This window comes from Simochromis diagramma, unplaced genomic scaffold (genome assembly GCF_900408965.1).
Source record: "Simochromis diagramma unplaced genomic scaffold, fSimDia1.1 OVJJ01000565.1, whole genome shotgun sequence".
Lineage (NCBI taxonomy): Eukaryota > Metazoa > Chordata > Actinopteri > Cichliformes > Cichlidae > Simochromis > Simochromis diagramma.
The window spans coordinates 917461-938390 of record NW_024387304.1 but is presented as its reverse complement, the minus strand read 5'-3'; the positions used below and the strand labels follow the sequence as shown (position 1 = coordinate 938390).

Sequence of the window (20930 nt, the reverse complement as noted above, 5' to 3'; positions counted from 1 at the left end):
CCTATGTTTGTCTGTTTTTAGAAGCATCAGTTATGAATATCTGATATTTATAATCATCAAGGACCCGTCTCTCATAATGCCCTTCCACATTTCAGTTAACTGACTAAACGTCCCTCTGACTACCCTGATTTTGGCTTCCAGCCTTCTTTACTAGTCTTTATCAATAGTATAATTTTATTAATACACTACAACTTAACTTTAAAATAATCACTGCATCAGATGGAATCAGGCAGAGATACACAGACGTTGTTGTTATGATCATCATGTTATCATCATCATCATCATTACCATCATCTCTATCATCATCTTCAATCTTTTCAGATCTGTTTTTGTAATGAGCTCATAACAGCATGAAGATGATTGCATGTACCCTCTCTCGCTCGCTCTCTCTCTCACACACACTCACACATGTACAGATATACCCAGTGAACAGCTGGCATCTGTTCGGGTATGACATCTTCATCGAAAGGGCCTCATCATCTGCTCTCCGTCTCTGCTTTCATCTCTCTCTTTGTCGCTCTGCCTTTTCCCCAGCATTTATCTCTTAGACTGTCCCTCTTGCCTCATTTCTTTATTTTATGTCTTTTATCCTCTTTTATCTTCCTCTTCATCATCATCTTTCACAGCTTTGCAGTGTCTAATATACACATCATGACACATCATCAAAAGTCTACTTGTATTAATTACATTACAAATAGCACACACACACACACACACACACACACCAATCATTTGCTGTATTTCTTTCAGGAATATTACATGTTTCTTCTCATGTCTGGCTTCAAAAAGGTGACTTGAGGAATAACTTTCCCACTGCATAACAATTCACTTTTTTGAAGACAAGTACAACAATGCATAAATATGTTTGTGGATGTGGACAATATATTTAGTGGAACAAGAATTTACACACAAGTTAGTCAGGTTATATTGTGAGAAAGCTGACATGTCAAACAAACACTGCTGAGGAAACAAACAAGCCTTAAGTGATCATGTGATATACATATCGAGGAGCAGTACCCTCCATGGAGAAGGAGACGAGAGGCCAAGATCAAGCACGGAGGGAGGTTAGCCAACAGGCCTTGGAAACTGCCAAGCACAGACTTACAACCTTGGCCAGCCACTTGAAGAGGTACACCAGAGAGATAGAAGGCAGTAAAATACAACCAACTGTTCTCCACAGAATTTCAATCCAACAGCACAAGTCACCATCAAGTGCAGGATTTATCGCTGCTGTTCTGCATAGCTCTAAACTCCCTCAGCCAGATCGTCACCAAACCTTGCTATGGATGCGGACTAAGGAGTCACTCAAAGCATAGAAGAAAGATTTTGTGTAAATGGGTGTGAATGGGTGAATTTGGCATGTTATATAGCAAAGTGCTATATAAGAAACAGTCCATTTACCAAGTGATAGCGACATCAGGAAGAAGGAACATGAGAAGCCTGAGGAATAGCAAGGGCTGAGACAGGAGCTCAAGAAGATGTGGAGGGTGAAGTCAACAGGGGTCCCCATGGTAATCAGAGCAAACTGGACATTTGGTTCCCACAAATCCCAGGAATGCCAGCCAAGATCCCACTGGGATTTGCATAGAAAGTGCTTGTGTTATGAACAATTATTTATTAGGATAGAAAAGAAATTTCATTTCTTTGATGTCACTTCCTACTAATTAATTCCCAGTGTTGGGAACGTTACTTTTAAAATGTACTCCACTACAGATTACAGATTACATGCCCCAAAATGTATTTTGTAACGTATTCCATTATGTTACGCAATGAGAGTAATGTATTCTGAATACTTTGGATTACTTAATATATTATCCTGCTTTTTACAACCACATGAATGCACTATTGCTGTGTGATTTATTACTATTACTGAAGGTTACTCACTATACCAATACCGACTAGATTTTTAAATCTTAATATAAAATGAGTAACAGTAACATTAGGCAAGGCTGCACTTTTTGAGTCGGGCTGGACTGGGCTACACCGCCATGAGGCTACATTCTTTAGGGATATACCTGTAACACTCTGCCTATTCCCTTCATATTAAGTAATTTTTTGAATAATAATTTTAAAAAATATTTCTTCACATCATTCTGCGGGCCACAAGTAGAGGTGACATGGGCCGCGAGATTGAGACACAGGCATCAGAGCCTCTTAAAACGTGTTTTGTTTGGGTTTCCACCAGCGTGGAATTACCCAAAACAGAGAGGGGACAGCCTAACATATGAAACAGGAAAAGACCGCTGTGTAATCCATTTATTTCAACAAAGTAACTGTATTCTGAATACCACCTTTTTAAATGGTAACTGTAACGGAATACAGTTACTCATATTTTGTATTTTAAATACATAACACCGGTCCATGTATTCCGTTACTCCTCAACACTGCTAATTCCTAACACATTTCTAATTTCTGGCCATACAATAAATTGTTCTCTCATGTCCATTATAGTCCTTCAACTCTTCATCATTCCACGCTACGCTTTATCAATCCCTGAAATCAGAGACATGTTATATGAAGCCCTTAATTTGTAATAATTTGAGCAAGGAGATATCTAAACGTAATTAACATCATTAATAGTTAAATGAAAATTGGCAAACCTGCATGCACATGTCACTAATGGATTTATTAGGCTGTGATGCAATAGCATCTGAGCTGTACAAAAGGAAGTTTGATATTGGCCTCTTTTTATATAAACTTGGACATTTCTATTTGGCTTTTGAAGGTATATTGACTAACTTAAAAAGAATAATGAAGGCAGATATTTTTAATAGCTGAGAAAATAATGTGTTCAATAATAAATGCAGTGATTATATTACCAACTCTGCAAATAAATAACTCTCACACTCTGTTCTCCATCAAAAGGCAACATACTGATTAGCTCATGTGTTTCTGTGTGTGTCTTATTCATTGCTCTTTAATCTTTTCTTTACTGTAGTTATTGTCTTTACATTCAATTTTCTCCTTGCCTGTGGAAATTATTCTGACCCTAATCTTTCTAAGTGTCTCTAGTCTCTGGCTGACCCTTTTATATTGTCAGTAGCGTCTGACGCCAAGCTTTACAAAAGATGCTGTCACATACAAAGCAATGAGCCGATGGGGAGATGTCTCTGTCTATTTCACACAGTCAAGCAAACAACAGAAAAATCTGGTGATTTTAATCTTCACTGAACACAAAGTTTAATACATTTATCTGCAGCTGTCGGCCCTGGTACTTAAAATTGTGTGAGGTGAGGAGGTTCATGATAGTGTCGGTTTGTCCCCTTTTTGCTTTGGTTTAACTGTGGCTCAGGAACATTTGGGTTATTGGTTATTTGGTTTCTAATAAATTATTAACTAACTTTAGTTGCAGTCTACTTGCACAATCTGAATCAACATCAATATTTACAGAATTTCTCCCTTGATGAAAATTTTATTTTACTTCATATCTTTATATTTGTAGTAAGAGTTCAATGACATTCATTCCATCTATAATTTTTAACTGATTACAGATTTTGGCCTAAAAATATGAAATTCTGTATGTATCAATAGCTCATGCTGCTGCCAGTGATGCAACGATGTCCTGGCACACTTTGGGTCCTTTAATATAAACTGAACATTATATGAACACTGCAGCCCTGCCCGAGTTGTGTTGCTGATTATGTCCTGCTCTTTATGACCACGGTGTTCCCATCTTCTGATGGCTGCTTTTAGCAGGATAATGTGCTGTGTCAGAAAGCTGAAATAATTTCAAACCGATTTCTTGATCATGAAAATGAGGTCAGTATACTCACTGGTCTCGACAGTCACCTAATTTCAACCAATAATGCAACTGTGGTGGAATGACAGATTCACATCATATGTGCAGCCAACAAATCTGTAGCACATGTAAGATGTTATTTTGTCAGTATAGACCAAACACACCTTATTAAATCTATACCACGAAGAATTAAGGCACACCTGAACAACACAAAATTATCTGTATCTGGTGACTGTATATTAACAACTATAAGATCTAGTTATTCATCCTTTTTTAATATTTTTGTTAAAAAATGCTCTTGGCCAGAATTTGAATTTTTAAAGATTTTTCATAATATCTTTGAACACTGTCCTTTTACTGTTCGGTCATAAAGCAGACGAATAAAGCTCTGTGGGAAGCCTGGGAGACTAAACCATTTTATTGAAATCAGAGTCCCTGTTTCTCTGTTTGACAGGCCATATGGCAATGCTTAAGAGGAAGACCTGAAACAAATGTGCTAATCTCCAGTTAATAAAAATGTTGACAAAATGTGGCAGAATTCAAATGAAGAAATCAAAGTTAAACTGAATGATAGAATTGTGAATTGTAGTGTTATTTAATGGGTTTTACAAAAATACTACAGTACAGTCAGTCAGTCTGAACTTTTCAGATCTGCTGTCCTGTCTGTGTGGTTTCGGTCCAGCAGCCATTATTAGTCTAACTGTTCTCATTTACTGAGCTTCTGTTGAAGAACACACTATAAAAACAAGGTTTGAATGTAAAGTCAAGTGATGCAGCTTGAGTTCAGCTTTCAACAAAACAATCATATTTCACAGTCCTTCGGCTTGTTTAGTGAACAAAATCCAAATTCAGTGAATTCTAGCATAGGAAACAACAAGCTTAGTCGTAAAATTTCCTGGCTACTTAATATTCCACAATCAAATGTTACTGATATTATAAGAAAATATAAACTATACAACAACTCTCTGAAGTGTCAGTTGCTACAGACCTCCAAAGTCTTGCCTTCAGATTAGCTCAAGAACAATGCACAGAGAGCGTCATGCTTAATGCTTTAGCATACTGTGACATATTGGACAATTTCATGCTCTCAACTTTGTGGGGATTTGAAAGGGAGAGTTTGGGGATGACTCCTTCCTTTTCCAACTTGACTGCGCACTAGTGCACTCCAGGTCCATAAAGACATGGATGAGTGAGCTTTGTGTGGAAGAACTTGACTGGCCTGCACAGTTCTGACCTCCACCCACGGGATGAATTAGAGTCTGCAAACCAGGCGTTCTTGTCCAACATCAATGTTTGACCTCACACATGTACTTTCTTAAATGCTTTGTACTAGAAGAATGGTCAAAAATAAATATACTCCTTAACCTTGTGGAAAGCCGCCACAGAGGAACTGAAGCTGTTATAGCAATAACATCATATTAAAACTTATGGATTAAAAATGGGGTGTCATTCAAGGTCATGTGCATGTGAAGACAGATGAGTAAATACTTTAAATGAGCAGTGTGTAATCAGAGTATTGCACTCAGTCAGTTCAGACCTACTGAAACACACTTCATGAGGATCCTCCTCTACTAGGTCCTGTGCTGATTGCCTGCACTGTGGAACCAAATTGGCATTTGCCAAAGAATACCAGAGTTGGCAGGTCTACCACTGGTGCCATGTGCTTTTCACACGAGAGCAGGTTAATGCTGAGCCTGTAAAATCATTTATGACGTGTTTGGTGTTGGTACACTGAAGGTCTGGGAAGGTATATCCAAGAAGGGATGCACAGATCTCTACAGGCTAGACAACGGCACCCTGACTGCCATTAGGTATTTGGTGGGATGTGTAAACAGACTCTACACTGGTGCAGTGGGTCCTGGGCTCCTCTGGGCCACAGAAATTTCTGGTCTCATGGGATGAAAGTATCCAAGAATTTACAAAAGGATTGAGGAATTGAGACCATTCAATGGCCCCCGTGCTTGCCTGATGTAAATTCAATAGAGCACCCCTGGGACGTCACGTTTCAGTCAATTTTTTCAGTCTATCCGATGCCCCAGATTACACTTCAGACTGTTCAGGACCTCAGTGATGCCCTGGTCCAGATATGGCAGGAGATCCCAAAGACACTATCTGTCACCTCAATAGGAGGATGCTCTGGTGTTGTCAGGCATGCATAAAAGTAACTGGGGGCCATACAAGCTACTGAGCACCAATGAAATTTCTGCAAATGGACTAGTCTTTAAATTCAAAACTCTGTAGGCTGATCATTTTCATTTCCATCAAACAGTTTGGCATCTTTTTGTTCCTAGCACATCACCCTGTCCATATCACCAGGCATGTGGCGTGATTTTTATTGTTTTTTTTCCCCATTGAGATCTGATGTGCTTCTTTAATTTTTTTTGAGTAGTGTACGCAATTTTGTGTTTTATTGTGTACTTTGCCAGATTCCATGGTGTTCAGTGGTGTGTTTAAAGGTAAAGGCATAATATCTGTTATCACGGTTGTGTGCTATCCTTATCTCCTCTTGCACACTTTATCCCCAGGCTACTTAGACTGGTATCCTGCTGCTGGAGTACACACACGCTGCCACATAAGCAGGTGTATGCACACGCGCGCACACACACATGCACACACACACACAAACACACACACACACACATACACACACATACAATTCTGTCAGATTTAACAGTAGATGAAAATCCAACACTAGCCTATAGATGGAAATAAACTGGTTGAAGCAAATTTAAACACACATGGTCTGCACCATAACACATTTTTACAATAATATTACCTTTAATTGCCTTCAAAGGCAATTTCCCCAGCCACCAACTTCTAACCTTGTCCTTGTTAGGACAGTTTGAAACACTTGTTATGAGACTTTTCTTGCTTGTGGTCCATCGTGATGAGGAAATAGTTGATGTGATTTAGGAAATATGTTTGTTTATGGTTTTGTTTGGATAGAAAAAAATCTATAGACTGTCCTTCAAAGAAACACATTTAGCTTTTTCATCCTACGATCTACCCAAGCATTACTGAAATAAAATATGTAGATGTCTAAGTTTATATACATATTTGAATTTTTCTCATTTTTATTTTGTCATTTCATTTTTACAGTTTGCACCTTTGATCCAGGTGGACGATTTTTCATCCCACTGTATACACAAGTCTATATTGCTGGGTTGACAATAAAACTCCACTTGACTTGATTAGTGACCAAATCCAAGACCAAAGACAAAGAAATGTAATTTTGGGTGATTTTTAAACATTTTGGTAGAACATGTTGGAAAGCTCTTTTTCTATAATTACAGCTTGTACAGCTTCATGGGGTGGTTTCATTTCTCAGTCTCAAGTAGGGATGGGTACCGGTATCCGGTGCCATGATGGCACCGGTTCTGACATAAACGGTAGTAACCAGACCGAAAAGCAGCGCACATTTCGGTGCTTTATTTCGGTGCTTTTTTTTCCAGAGCTGTGATACACTTCTAGCCAATCATTTTACGTTTCCGAGGATAGTAGGCGGGTCCAGGTACGTACGTTCTTTTAGAGCAGAGCTACAGATTAAAAATGCCCAAGGCGAAGCGGTCAAAAGTCTGGCTGTACTTCACAGCAAAAGATGCAAACTCAGCAGCCTGCAACAAGTGCTTTAAGCTGATACTGTGATACTGTCAAAGGAGGTAACACCTCGAATCCGATGAAACACCTGGCGACGCATAGCGTTTTTTTTTAAAAGCCAAGAAATGCGCTGTATTTGATAGCTTGCTGCGAGACCTCACACCGTGCACATCTACCTCGGGTGTGGTGCCTGTTATCGGACTCGGAGTTAGCAACATCCCCAAAAACACGAAGAGGAGAGTCCTGGCCCCTAGCCCTGCCAGTGTAGCAGAAATGATGAGGATGATGCAGCAGCAGCCGTTCTTCTCTGCGTGAGTAGCTTAATGTTGTTCGTGTGTAATTTACGTTGAGTAGGCTAACCACGTTATTACATTAATGCATGTGAGGTGAACTAGCAAACACCATCATAGCTACATGCAGCTGTCTTCTTGTTTGATGGCAGATGCTCCCTTCACCCTGGCCAAAAAGGCTAAAATGACCAAAGAAAAAGAGGGAAACAGCTAAACATGAGAGGTTTTTGGATAAAGTTTGTGTTTTTTTCCATTGTTTAAGCACTGCTTCAGCCCAAGAGTGATACCATATATGCCCCATAGCTGCAGAAAGGCTAACATTTTTAATCTTTTTACAAAAAAACAGCTGAACATGAGAGGTTTTTGGATAAAGTTTGTGTTTTTTTTCCATTTGTTTAAGCACCTGCTTCCACCAAGAGTGATACCATATATGCCCCATAGCTTGCAGAAACGCTAACATTGTTATCTTTTACAAAAACAGCTGAACATGAGAGGTTTTTGGACAAAGTTTGTGTTCTCCATTCTTTAAGCACCGGTTTGAGCACCGTTTAAGCACCGGCACCGTTTCAAAAGTACCGATTTGGCACCGGTATCGGATAAAACCTAAACGATACCCATCCCTAGTCTCAAGAGTCTTGATGCATGCTCAATCATCCAGGTAAGAAAATCCCATAAGGTTGATTCTGTTCATCTGGATGTAGCGTTTTCATCACTCATCCAAGTGACTTCCTCAGCCGTCACTAATGTCGTCCCAACGTCTACCCAACAAAACACCTTTGAGGTGAATTAAAGCAGAGACAGTCAGGCCTTCTCATCCAACATCAGCGTGTGATCTCATAAATGCACTTTTGGAAGAATGTTCATAATTTGCCATATTCACACTCCTAAAGCTTGTGGAAAACCTTCCCAGAAGCCATTGTAGTTGCTAAGGGTGTGCTGACATCATATTAAACCCTGTGGGTTAAGAATGGGGTAAGGGCATATATGTGTGAAGGTAGACATGCTAATACTTCTGGCAATACGTGCTTTAATATGAATTGGAACTTTGGATAATTTGCTCCCAGCTATGAAGATTAGGCTGCTTTAATAATATTGGTGGTGTGAAACACATTTTGGGTATTTCAAGCCCAGCTTTTATGATAAGCCTATCATTAATGCATTTTACTTACATTAAAACTATTGATAAGCTTTAGCATTTCCACCTTAGCTTATCAACTGAAATGTTTTGCTGGGTTGTCAAAGTATATAGTTTGTATAAAACATCACTTATTGTACAGGTTATTGTATTTTCAGCATGACAGAGAGCAAGAACGTCCCTGCAATTCATTAAGAAACATCAAACAATCTTTATGAATTATCATCACAATTTCACTACAATTGCAAAACATGCTACAGCTCTTGGTTTTGCTCAGGTCTTGTGTCCACACACACACACACACACACACACACACACACACACACACACACACAAGGACAGTACTGTGATTCTAGAGTGTGTGTAGTATGTCAGTTTGACAATGCAGTGGTAAAGCTAAGCCCAGCTGACTCTCGCTCCTCCACTCTGTCCTCTACAATTCAGAAATCCATAATTCAGCTGTCACTGTTGTACCCCACAGCAAGCCCTACTGCTGGATCTCTGTGTGTTCATTGTTTTCTAACAACATTTTCTCACTTGCTGTCTCTCCCCACCTTGTAAATCCCTGCCTACCTTCTCACCTATACTAAAAGTAAAAAAAAATCAATACTTGTGATCTCTCTTTCCCTTTACTGTTTCCATAGCCTTGTGCTGTGCTTTGCTCTTTGAGCACGTGTGTCTGTGTGAAACCACAAACACATTCCCACACATCTGTCTTCATTGGGGTTTGAAGATCCATTCATGGTTCAAACAGCAAATTAGTGCAGTAAAATACTCCTTTGTTGTACTTTTTAAACCTATAAGGCCAAGGAGCTTGTGTGATTAGTTTGAATTGCCTGTGTGCCTCATTTGTTTTTCAGCAGGATTACTTGAGAAGTAATGGATGGATTTTTACCACTGGTAAGATTTACCTTACCTTTGAGTTAACTTTTTGAGCCAATTCAGACATGGATCATGATTTTTTTGGAAGGTTTCTTTAAAATTTTTGAGATTTGACCACATCCGGACATTTAGCATTGTATCTTCAAACATAAGTTCAAAGACAGAAAATACCATGGACCAGCATAAAGAGTGTCAAGATGTTTTATTCCTTCTCCACTTGGATTGTGTAAAAAAGAAGGCTTTTGTTTTCACTTGGATCAACTCGCAAGTTGTCTGATTCTTTTTAATGCAAAGCAGCAAAAATCTAGCGAGTTAACTTTTAATTCACTTGGCTGAACCTGAACAGAGGACTAGTGAGAGTGGAATGGCATAAAGAGAAATTAGATTAGTCTTATTGAGGCAGTTAAAATTATGCCTTATATTTCCAGAAACATTATATGTTTTGGATTTGATATATGCAATAGCCTTTATGTCAGTATGAATGACCAGTGTAATCCCACGTTGTCCTGGGATGATAAATTTGGGGAGTGAAAGACGGGTAATTCCTCTATACCAGCCCGAGGTTTAAGGGTGGACCTTCCTGCATACAGACAAAAAGAAAGAGGAAAAGATTTAAAGAAGAAGAAAAAGAATAGAAGGACAAAATTAAACCATCCTGGGATTGTTGGCTTAATCCACCTTGGCTGGACGTTGAAAGAGAAAAGAATAAAGAGATGTTCATTAAAACAATAAAGACAGAAATGGATGGTAAGAGGACAGAAATGAAGGATATTCAATTTTAGTAAACCAGGGAGAAGTGTGACCAAAAGGGAGGCTTTTAATCTCAGTTGTCCTTCACACCTGCACAACTTTGCTTTAATGGTCTAACTTGGGTTTTACATAAAACTTTATTAATTCATGCAGCACCTTAATTCAAAACTTTTGTAATCTAGTAAGGTATTTTATACATTTTTCACTGATGCAGCAATACATATCAACAAATAACACTGAACTGAATTGAAACTGAATTAAATATCAATGAATCAAATCAAAGAAAATCACAATGTTGCCACTGTATAATAGATTGAAAGCATCATCAAAGTCTAGATTTGATCAAAATCTGGCTGGAAGCAGCTCTCACGCCTTGACGACTATTTTGAAATGTTATTTTGAAGTGATATTTACTTTCAGTTCAGTGGTCATAGGCACACAACACAAATTGTCAAATTTGAGGAGGCAGAAACGCTGCGTTTGATGTCCCAGGATGTTCCCACACATATTATTTATCTATTAATTTACTGATTTATTTAAACAACTATAGTTTAAAATAAATATGTTTTATAAACATATTAAGATGCTTACATAGTGTACCACAGATTGTATTTCTGTTGTGTATGCAAAACCTTGAGAGTAGTGTATATGGGAACACACTGAATGAAACTGGTATTGGACTAATCACTGTTTTTCTTATTTTTCTTACGACATTTGATGATAAAGATGATGGGAGGATGGTAGGAGATAGTCAGTTTTGGAAAGTATGGCGTCCATGTAACTTACACACATATACGCACATACATGTTACAGCCTGGCATTTAAGTTAATGGCTTGGAAATAAATTAGAAATAGAGCAGCATAATGACAGTCCACTTGACATTTTGATACTGATGTGGGGGGGTTTTGATGCTGTGAAGGGCTGGGGGTTCTTTTTGGAATTCATCTTTCGGTCAGGCTGGCACCGCAGCCATGTTACTTTGAAGCTGTCCATGTCTTCACCACAGTAGCTCTGACGCGCTGAGTTCAGTTCAGTTCTTTTTCGAAGATGTAGGTTGTTATATTCATAAATGCTGCTTTTGTGTTGTAACAGTCAACATAATAAATAATGATCTAATAATAATTCAGTTCAATTCAATTTTATTTAAATCGCACCAATTCCCACCAGCAGGTCCTTTATATTATACGATCGAGACCCTACAATAATCTGTTCTTAAAATCTATTCTTCCCAAAATATTGTATTATTATAAATTAGGATTTTTATTTTAGTTACTTACTCTTTAAAGCTGGACAGAATTATTACGAAACATCTTGAATACATTTCTGCTGTGGAATCTATTGTAATACACAAGCACTGATCAATGGTTGTTGATCAATGATCATGAGAATTTGCATATTAATGATCAAGGAACTGACCTCCCAGCCCAGTGGTGCTAATTTCAGTCATTATGCAAATGTACTGTTTATAAGGATGGAGAAACCTGCAGTCAGCTGAGGCTGGAGAAGTCACTTGGATGAGTTATGAAACGTTTCTCCCATTGAAAACGGCACAGCTAGATGAACAGAATCAACTTTTGGAGATTTACTTATCAGGATGATTGAACATGCATCAAGACAAAGAGCTATAGAGTTTTATGCTGGGACCAGTACATGCTTTTCCTAGACACTATTAGAAAACATTGCATACATTTTCATTGCTATGTTGTTAATATCCATTGGGGTTTTTTTTCATGACGCTAACAAAATCAAGTATTTAAACTACAGGCATTCTTAAAGACAGAAAATCTTTATTGACCTCCAATTTTTTCCTTCTAAATTCAGACAAAACTGTGATTATTGTACTAAAAATATCAGAGACATGTTGCCTAATCAGATACTTATTCTTAAAGGTGTTACTTGTGAGGAATACTGGAGCCAGTTTTGAGCAGTATATGTCCTTGTGAAATGTTCGGGACCCCAAGGAACATTCAGGTGACAGTTTTCAGGGTTTTTATTTATATAATAACATTGTTTCTTGGTTTGGCAGCGATGTCTTGGCAAGTCAGTCAACTTTCCAGCTGCTTCCCCAACTCACCATTCCTCTCTCTCATCTCCAGTCCCCAGCGTCACTAAAAGGAAGGAGACCTTATCAGCACATCACCTTCACCTGCCCCATCAGTCTTCCTGGCACTGCCCCTTGAGCCCACTGTACTACCCCTCCACTGCAGCAGAGCCAGAGTCAACAGCCCCGCCAAACACCCCCACCACCCGACTGAGGCCAGGGTGCTGTACTGTGTTTCTTGGTCGGTCAGCTTCTGGCTGATGTACACGACCGGGTGGTCGACCCCCCTTACCTGCTCGACCAAAATGAGACAATGAAGGAAGAGAAAGGTGAAGGATGGGATGGGCTATGAGAGAGATCCCCTGTCCCACGCCAATCGTGGCATACAATAAAAATATGGGTGGGGTTGATCTGTCAGGCCAGCTCATTGAGTACTGTTCTACTCACAGAAAAACTGCTCATTGGTAAAGCACCATGTTGCTGCATGTCTTGGACATTGCAACAACAAATTCATTCATCTTGTATCGTGACATGTGCAGCCTGTGACACACAAGGAGTTCATGGTGAAACTGTGTCAGGTTTGTGGCAGGGATATCTTAGATGTTGTTCCTAACATCTGCTGGAGCTACTCACTCAGTTTGGGGGTAACTGCCCTGAGTGCTCAGATTAGTACGAGGAACACTGTTGCCTTCCACCTCCATATCTTTTCGAGCTCCTTTCTCAACCCTTGGTATTGCTACAGCTTCTTGCATTCCTTCTTCCCGATGTTGCTATCACTCGGTATAGCTACATCTCTCACTATGGCCTTCTTCCTCTACTTGATCACCACTGCTATGTCCACTTGTTTAGCCATCACCAGCATATCCATTAGCAGCGTATCTAGATGTCCCACCTGATTGCTAGCATTTTGCAACCTGCTGTTATGTGTTGGATTGCCTCAGGGTCATCTTTACAGAGCCTAGACCTGGGGTCTTGCCTCGTGTGATAGACCCCAGCCATAATTGATCATATGTTAAGGGCTTGGTTAGGGCTAACTTTAATTTCAGCCAAACCGATTTACTCAGGAACAAATAAAATACTGAAAAAAGACAAACAATAACATTTTTAAGTTATCTAAGTGACTTATATATCATGTTTAACCTGAGTAGCGAAAGACGGCGGTGGGTTTGAAAATGATTTGCCGGGAGTCCGGTGTTCTCACCGGTTCTAGTGTGCTTTGAACCCAAGCTAGCTATCGAGCTGGTGGGTAACAGACGTCTCTGAAAATGTTGGCGCGCTTTTGAAAATATGTGGCGTCTTGATAAACTGAGCAGATATTTGAGGTTTACAGCTACATTCTCGCCTGAAAATATGTTAAACGTGTATTTTGTGACCCAGAAAGAATAATAAGAGTAATATTAAAACTAAATAGCTGCCGCCATTGTTGGAAACTGAGCAGGGCCGCAATGGGCCGCGCTATGAATTCTGGGACACAGCTTCTTCTTCTTCGGGGTTTAACGGCAGCTGGCATCCTTGTACATGCAGTGCTGCCATCTTCTGTTTCAGTCCGTTATTACACTGTTAAATCCTACTACTTCTTCCTGCATCTTTTGGGATCTTACAAAACTTCAAACGACGCATCAACTGTTAAATTAGCCGTCAACGATTTTGATAGTCGACATAATCGTGACTAGTCGACTAATCGTGGCAGCCCTACCCTCTATTCATATTTGGTTTCTGCAGCTTTGCTAGCAGCTTCTTCATGACTCCCATTTGCTTTGTACTTGTAATTATGTTCCGTGTCTGCAATGTTTCCTTCTGGTAGTACAGTCCCCTCAGTTCTGACTGGTAACATTGCAATGCCCTTTGATTGATTGATTGATTTGATTGGTAATTTATTTCAACATGTGAACAATATACAGTTACATTTAGAAAAGAAAATAAGAGAGAAAAGAAATACTATACAAAATACATACAAAAAAACGTTCTGATCAATTTACATGTTGAAAGGGAGTGGGAAGAAGTAAAGACTTATTTAATCCCACCCCTTTGCCATAAATTATCAGTTAATATTTTAGCCAGCTTTCTTACTGATATAATTTGTAATAAAAATAGTGAACAGATTTCTGATATACTATATACTATAATATCACATCATGAATTTTTTTTTTTTTTAATAGAGACATTCACTTAATTTCATCATTATCATTACAATCCAAAGATTTCTGATTTTTACATTTTTTGACAATTTCAAAAACTTCATTTTCATCAATGGCTGTGAGAAACATAGAATATGGATTTCTGTCAATCAGTGTATCCCTTCTTTCCTGTGCTTTCCCAGGATCAGTGATTGTTCTTGCTAAATTTGGTCCAGCAGTTACAAAGAATTAATTGAGACTATTTGCCACAACATCCATATTGTATTCTTCATGGTCATTACAAATGAAATACTTGTAGTTCTTTTGTCCAGTCCCACGTTTTATAACACTGTTCAGTATTTCCCATAATATTTTATTATTATTTCTATTTATATCTAATTGCTTCATATAGTATTCCTTTTTACTAAATCTAAGTATATTAGTTAACCTATTTTTATATCTTTTGTATCTGATTTCAGCATCTTTAGTTCTCGTTCTTAAGAACTCTCTGTATAGAGCATTTTGCAGACCTTTTGTTATCCATGGACAGTCCATATATTTATGTTTCTACTATATTGCTTTATTGGACAGTTGGTATTGTACAGTAATGTAAATATTCTGAGGAATTTATTATAAGCACTATTAACGTCCTGTTCCTGATATACTTCACCTCAGTTCTCTTTCAATAAATCTGTTTTTAATGCATTCGTTCTTTCTTCTGTTCTTACTCGTCTGTATTCTTTTTTACTGTCCATTTTATTGATCTTGTAATTCCAATCATAGATTGTAAAAATTGGAAGATGGTCACTTATGTCGTTAATCAGGAGTCCACTTACAGTCTTATTTTCAATGTCATTTGTAAAAATGTTGTCTATGAGAGTTGCACAATGTGATGTAATCCTGGTAGGTCTAGTAATTTTAGGGAATAGGTTCATGCAGTGCATTGTGTTTATAAATTCCTCAGTGGTTTTATGTTTATTTGGGTTTAGCAAATCAATATTGAAGTCTCCACAGATGAAAACTTTTTTGTGAGCTATTTCAATAAATGTTTCTTCTATCCAGTCTTTAAATGTCTCAATACTACTACCTGGAGCTCTGTATATACAGCTAATGATTACATTTTTACTTTTTTCTTTACAAATGTCAACTGTAATACATTCTAGTACATTATCAATCACCATCGTCATCTTTTCCACCACATTAAATTTCAAGGATTTGTCCACATACAAGGCCACTCCTCCTCCTCCTTTGTTTCGCCTAGTTATAAATGTGAATTCATAACCCTCCAGTTCAAAGTCTGTTCCTTTTTCCATATTGATCCAAGTTTCTGATAAGGCAATGACACTAAATGGATGTGAAAACTGGTTAAGATATTCTTTGATATGATTCAAATTAGCATAGAGACTTTTACAGTTAAAGTGGATAATTGATAATTTATTCTCAGTTTTAATCCTCTGATTGTAGTCTTTATTTGTATAGTAGCAGCAATTGGTATTGTTAGATGAAAAGAAGTTGTTGTCTGGATCTATTTCATATTCCAAGTCCTGTGTATTGTGATCCATATAGTTAAATGTTTTCAGTTCCAATTGATCATATTCTGCAACTGTCTGACTGATGCAGCTGTTTCTTCCAGATGTATCTGAGTTCTTCCTTCAGGTGTGTGTCATAAGTGAGTGTGTGGTTGTCTGTTACCTTGTTTGCCGTCCAGATCGTGTTGCTCACTGATATTTTTCGAGATCCGCCATGTTTTTAATGGTCAGAACTTCCTTCCTTCCTCTGGTGATCCGTTTAGTTTAATGAATATTTTACAGTTTGTCGTCCAAGTGCTTTGGATTTTTTCCACCTTCTTAAGGTGTCGCGCTTTTTTGGCTATTTCAGCATTGTGTTTGGTTAGATGTTCATTCATAAAGACAGTAGATTCTTTTAATTTTCTTCCTTGTTTCAGCAGCGTAATCTTGTGCTTTCGATTTACAAACCTTAATATAATAGCTGGTATGTTGCCGTTCCTCCTGGGAAGAGGGTGGCATGCTTCGACAGAGTTACAGTCCAGGTCAATCCCTTTGGACCGCAGCTGTCAGCGGTCACCGCCTGAGCGTATGACCGGGGCTTAATATGGAGCCACGTGATGATGACGTCGTTTATCCTGGAGTATTGTTCCAGGTCAGCAACCTTACTTTCCAGGTATGCAATCTTTTTCGGCATTTTGGATGCGGAGGAGCTTTACCTCCTCCACAATTTCAATGATATTTTTCTGCTGCAATCTGATAGTGGAAATTTCCTCCATTATGAAGTCAAGAGACTTTTTAATATCCTCGACTTCCTCAGCTGTCGGTGTCCTCTTCGGCCCCATTTTATCTGGTTACCCTGGTAGCAGGTTCAGTCAGCTGATTCCTCAGTCAGCTGTTAGCCTGGTAACGTGTTGGCTAGCCTGCAATTACCTCGTTAACTCCAGTCCAATATCCTGTATCAAAGTCGTAATCCAGACAGGGTTGTACCAAAAGTTCCAACAATTTGAGTAGTCTTTGCTCGAGAAATTGATGGCCAAGTTTCAAAAATCCACAGGACACGATCAAAACACAACTTTCAAACAAAATAACTACAGCCCTTGCTGTAGTTATTAGTGGTGTGGATTAGTGAACTGATATTTCTTTTACTCTTGGCATTCTTCTTGAAGTCATCCATCCAGATCTTACATTTCTATATCAGTCCTTTCCATACTTGGGATATGTAGCCAGTTTTGTTAATGATATGACTGAGGGTGTTCAGGTCTATGCAGAACAGCAATGAGGACTAAGCATGTCCTTGGTAAATCCCACACTTGATGGCAATTGTGCTATTCGCTTGAATCTTAAATCTGTTGTTTTCCACATTCAAATTCCTGATGAAGACTTGTAGGGTCTTGTTGATCTTGTACAGTTCTAGGCATTCCAGGATCCATGTGTTAGGCATTGTGCCCTATGCTTTTTCGTAGTAAATCCAGGTGGTGAACAGGTTGGTCAGTCTGGTCTTGAGTGACTGCTCAATCTAGGCCTAAATGCTGGTGTTCTTCAGGTTTTAGATCTCACCCTGGGTCCACATACCTGAATTAAATGATTAGTTCATTAGCAGGCCTCTGGAGAACTTCAAGACATGTTGAGGAGGTCATTTAGCCATTTAAATCAGCTGTTTTGGGTCAATGTTCCATGTCACAGTAGGGATTGTACATAATGCTGCATTTACAGTACCTATTAGATTTTCAGGGGTTACTTCACGTGGTCTTGGTAATTGGGCACCGTGTAGCCAATTTGTATGTGGTTGTGACCTGTTCGTACAACTTTTTACATTAAAACTTGTGTGAACACTACCACAAAACCACATTTCTCATCCAAGGTGTCCTGAATAAATGGTATTGGCAATTATAAAAAAAAAAACCCAATTATGTTTACGTTTTTAATTAGAAAATTTTAATGTTTAAATATGATTTTTATTGTTATACGTGCATTTTATAATTTAATACTAATGTACATTAATTTTTTTTAGTAAGATACCCACTTCCTAAGCTATAATACAGCATGATGTCTAATCAGGTCATTTTCTCCTATATTACTTAACATGAAGTCAGTCCATTGATCTGCTTTATTTGCCTCACTTCATCAAAGACCTATAAAACTCCCACACACCGCTCATATAAATGATCACTGAAAAACCAAAACAGGCTCTCACACACACTTAACTTCATGGTATCATGAATAGCCTTAGAAGTTATGACAATGCTAACGGAGAGTACATTGATTAAATCATTATACCACTAATTGACTGCAGGCACTGGTCTGAGTTCAGTGCACACAAATCTTTATACGCAGCCCAAACCAGCCAAATGTTATACTTGTTCTATGTCTTTCTCACTATCAGTGTTCAACAGGGCATACATACTATTCTGTCAACCATATTTTCTCTCACCTATATGTATCACACACATATGTATGACCACCATACAGATGCAGAAAAACAGACTTGAACCTTGAGATGCACCAGTTTAAACATTCATTAATGCTTAATGAAGTCATGGAAAATGATTGATTAGGTTTTATTAGCTTCTCTGTGGGATGGTGAGAATGGCATTTTGTTAACTGATTAGACTGCAGTAAATAAGTAATTGGATCAGGGAGTATATACAACTTTCTCACCCTACGATATGAATCTGATTAAATAGCTTCTCTTAAAAGCATCAAACTTCATTTCAGTGTTGTGTCGCATATATCATAAAAGGGTGGCTCATTTGCTTTTGTCAGTAGAGTGTATGACACCAAGCCATACTAGTTTGTTCCAGATAATTCATAAATGAATAAACAAATCAATAAATAAGTTTCTACAATTAAGCAGTAAGCAATTATTCATTACAAATAATAATTAATCTCTAAAATAATATTCAAAAATATTCCATGCACATAAAAGGCTTCTCCCAGAAACAAAACAAACTGTATTACACTGAAGTAACATCTTCAATCACAGCTAAAATGTGCTCACTTTTTTTTTTTATACAAGGTGGTTGATGCCACCGTGTTTGTCTTTTTAAAATTTTAAACTAGATTTGATTGCATTTCGACAAGAGCATGGAGTGCTAAGTTACCAGCTACAATAAGTTGGGAAGGTTACTTTTAAAATGCTTTCCACTACAGATTAGGGCTGGGTCATATCATACCTTTCACGGTAATACCGCTATAATGTTGGGCAACGATAAGAAAATGAAATATCGCAATAGAATATGGGTAAAACGCGCATGCACAGTGCCTTTGTTTTCATAAGCACACGGCGGAAAAAGCATGGCGGCGACAGAGAATGAGAAGAGCGAAAGCGGATCGTTGAATGAAACAGATGAACCAGAACTGGTTTGTAAAAATGCTGCAACTTCAGTGGTGTGGAACTGGTTTAGCTTTTGTCCGTCAGATACACAACAAAGCACCATTTTTGGTAGCGCATGCTAGCGGGCCGTTGTGTGTTTTTTGGAAAATACGGCACACTTAAAATCAATCCTTTGTTTTTTCTGAAAGTCGACAGTGCCCCTTATAATCCCGTGTGCCTTATGTATGAACTCTGGTTTTGTTTACTGACCTCGAAACGATTTTATGTCGTACACGGCGCTCGAAAATCTGTCAAATGTTTCAGTACGACTTTGCTAAGCTACGAAGCCGCACCGCTTGATGGATTGTGGGAGCATTACGGCTATCGTAGGCGGAGCCTCGCGGAGTGATACGTACTGTGCTTCAACATAATATTGCCGTATTGTGTGTGTATGACCACTTTTTAAGTTTTGTGGATATTATACATGGTTGAGGATATGTCGGCCACTTTCCACTGGAAATGCCTTTTGGTTAAACTGTCAGCAAAGAATTTGCATTTGCACTGTTAAATTTTTATACAACTTTGATGCACATAAAAAACAGCTGCTTGTTTAAGTGAAAAAACATTGAATTTTTTTTGCACTAATAAAGTTGAGGAGTTGTAAAGTATTTTGTCTCGTGTCAATTATATCGTCAGTTATATCGTTATTGCAAATTTTCAAATGTACAGTGGGGCAAAAAAGTATTTAGTCAGCCACCGATTGTGCAAGTTCCCCCACTTAAAATGATGACAGAGGTCAGTAATTTGCACCAGAGGTACACTTCAACTGTGAGAGACAGAATGTGAAAAAAAAATCCATGAATCCACATGGTAGGATTTGTAAAGAATTTATTCATAAATCAGGGTGGAAAATAAGTATTTGGTCACCTCAAACAAGGAAAATCTCTGGCTCTCACAGACCTGTAACGTCTTCTGTAAGAAGCTTTTCTGTCCCCCACTCGTTACCTGTATGAATGGCACCTGTTTGAACTCATCATCTGTATAAAAGACACCTGTCCACAGCCTCAAACAGTCAGACTCCAAACTCCGCCATGGCCAAGACCAACGAGCTTTCGAAGGACACCAGGAAAAGTATTGTAGACCTGCACCAGACTGGGAAGAGTGAATCTACAATAGGCAAGCAGCTTGGTGTGAAAAAATCAACTGTGGGAGCAATCATCAGAAAATGGAAGACATACAAGACCACTGATAATCTCCCTCGATCTGGGGCTCCACGCAAGATCTCATCCCGTGGAGTCAAAATGATCATGAGAACGGTGAGCAAAGATCCCAGAACCACACGGGGGGACCTGGTGAATGACCTGCAGAGAGCTGGGACCAAAGTAACAAAGGTCACCATCAGTAACACACTACAACGGCAGGGAATCAAATCCCGCAGTGCCAGACGTGTTCTGCTGCTGAAGCCAGTGCATGTCCAGGCCCGTCTGAAGTTTGCCAGAGAGCACATGGATGATACAGCAGAGGATTGGGAGAATGTCATGTGGTCAGATGAAACCA

The 20930-nt window shown here is 38.6% G+C and overlaps 1 protein-coding gene and 1 long non-coding RNA gene across 2 annotated transcripts in view; one reads left to right on the top strand and one right to left on the bottom strand.

Annotated features, from left to right (window-relative positions):
• Positions 1-20930, top strand: part of LOC120716630 (teneurin-3) — an 840982-nt gene that overhangs the window by 220534 nt on the left and 599518 nt on the right. The window lies entirely within an intron of this gene.
• LOC120716632 lies at positions 1690-19354 on the bottom strand. The gene is made up of 3 exons (XR_005692009.1): positions 19209-19354; positions 12253-12259; positions 1690-1702 (listed from the first exon to the last, which is right to left on the bottom strand). It is a non-coding gene; the product is annotated as an uncharacterized LOC120716632 (long non-coding RNA).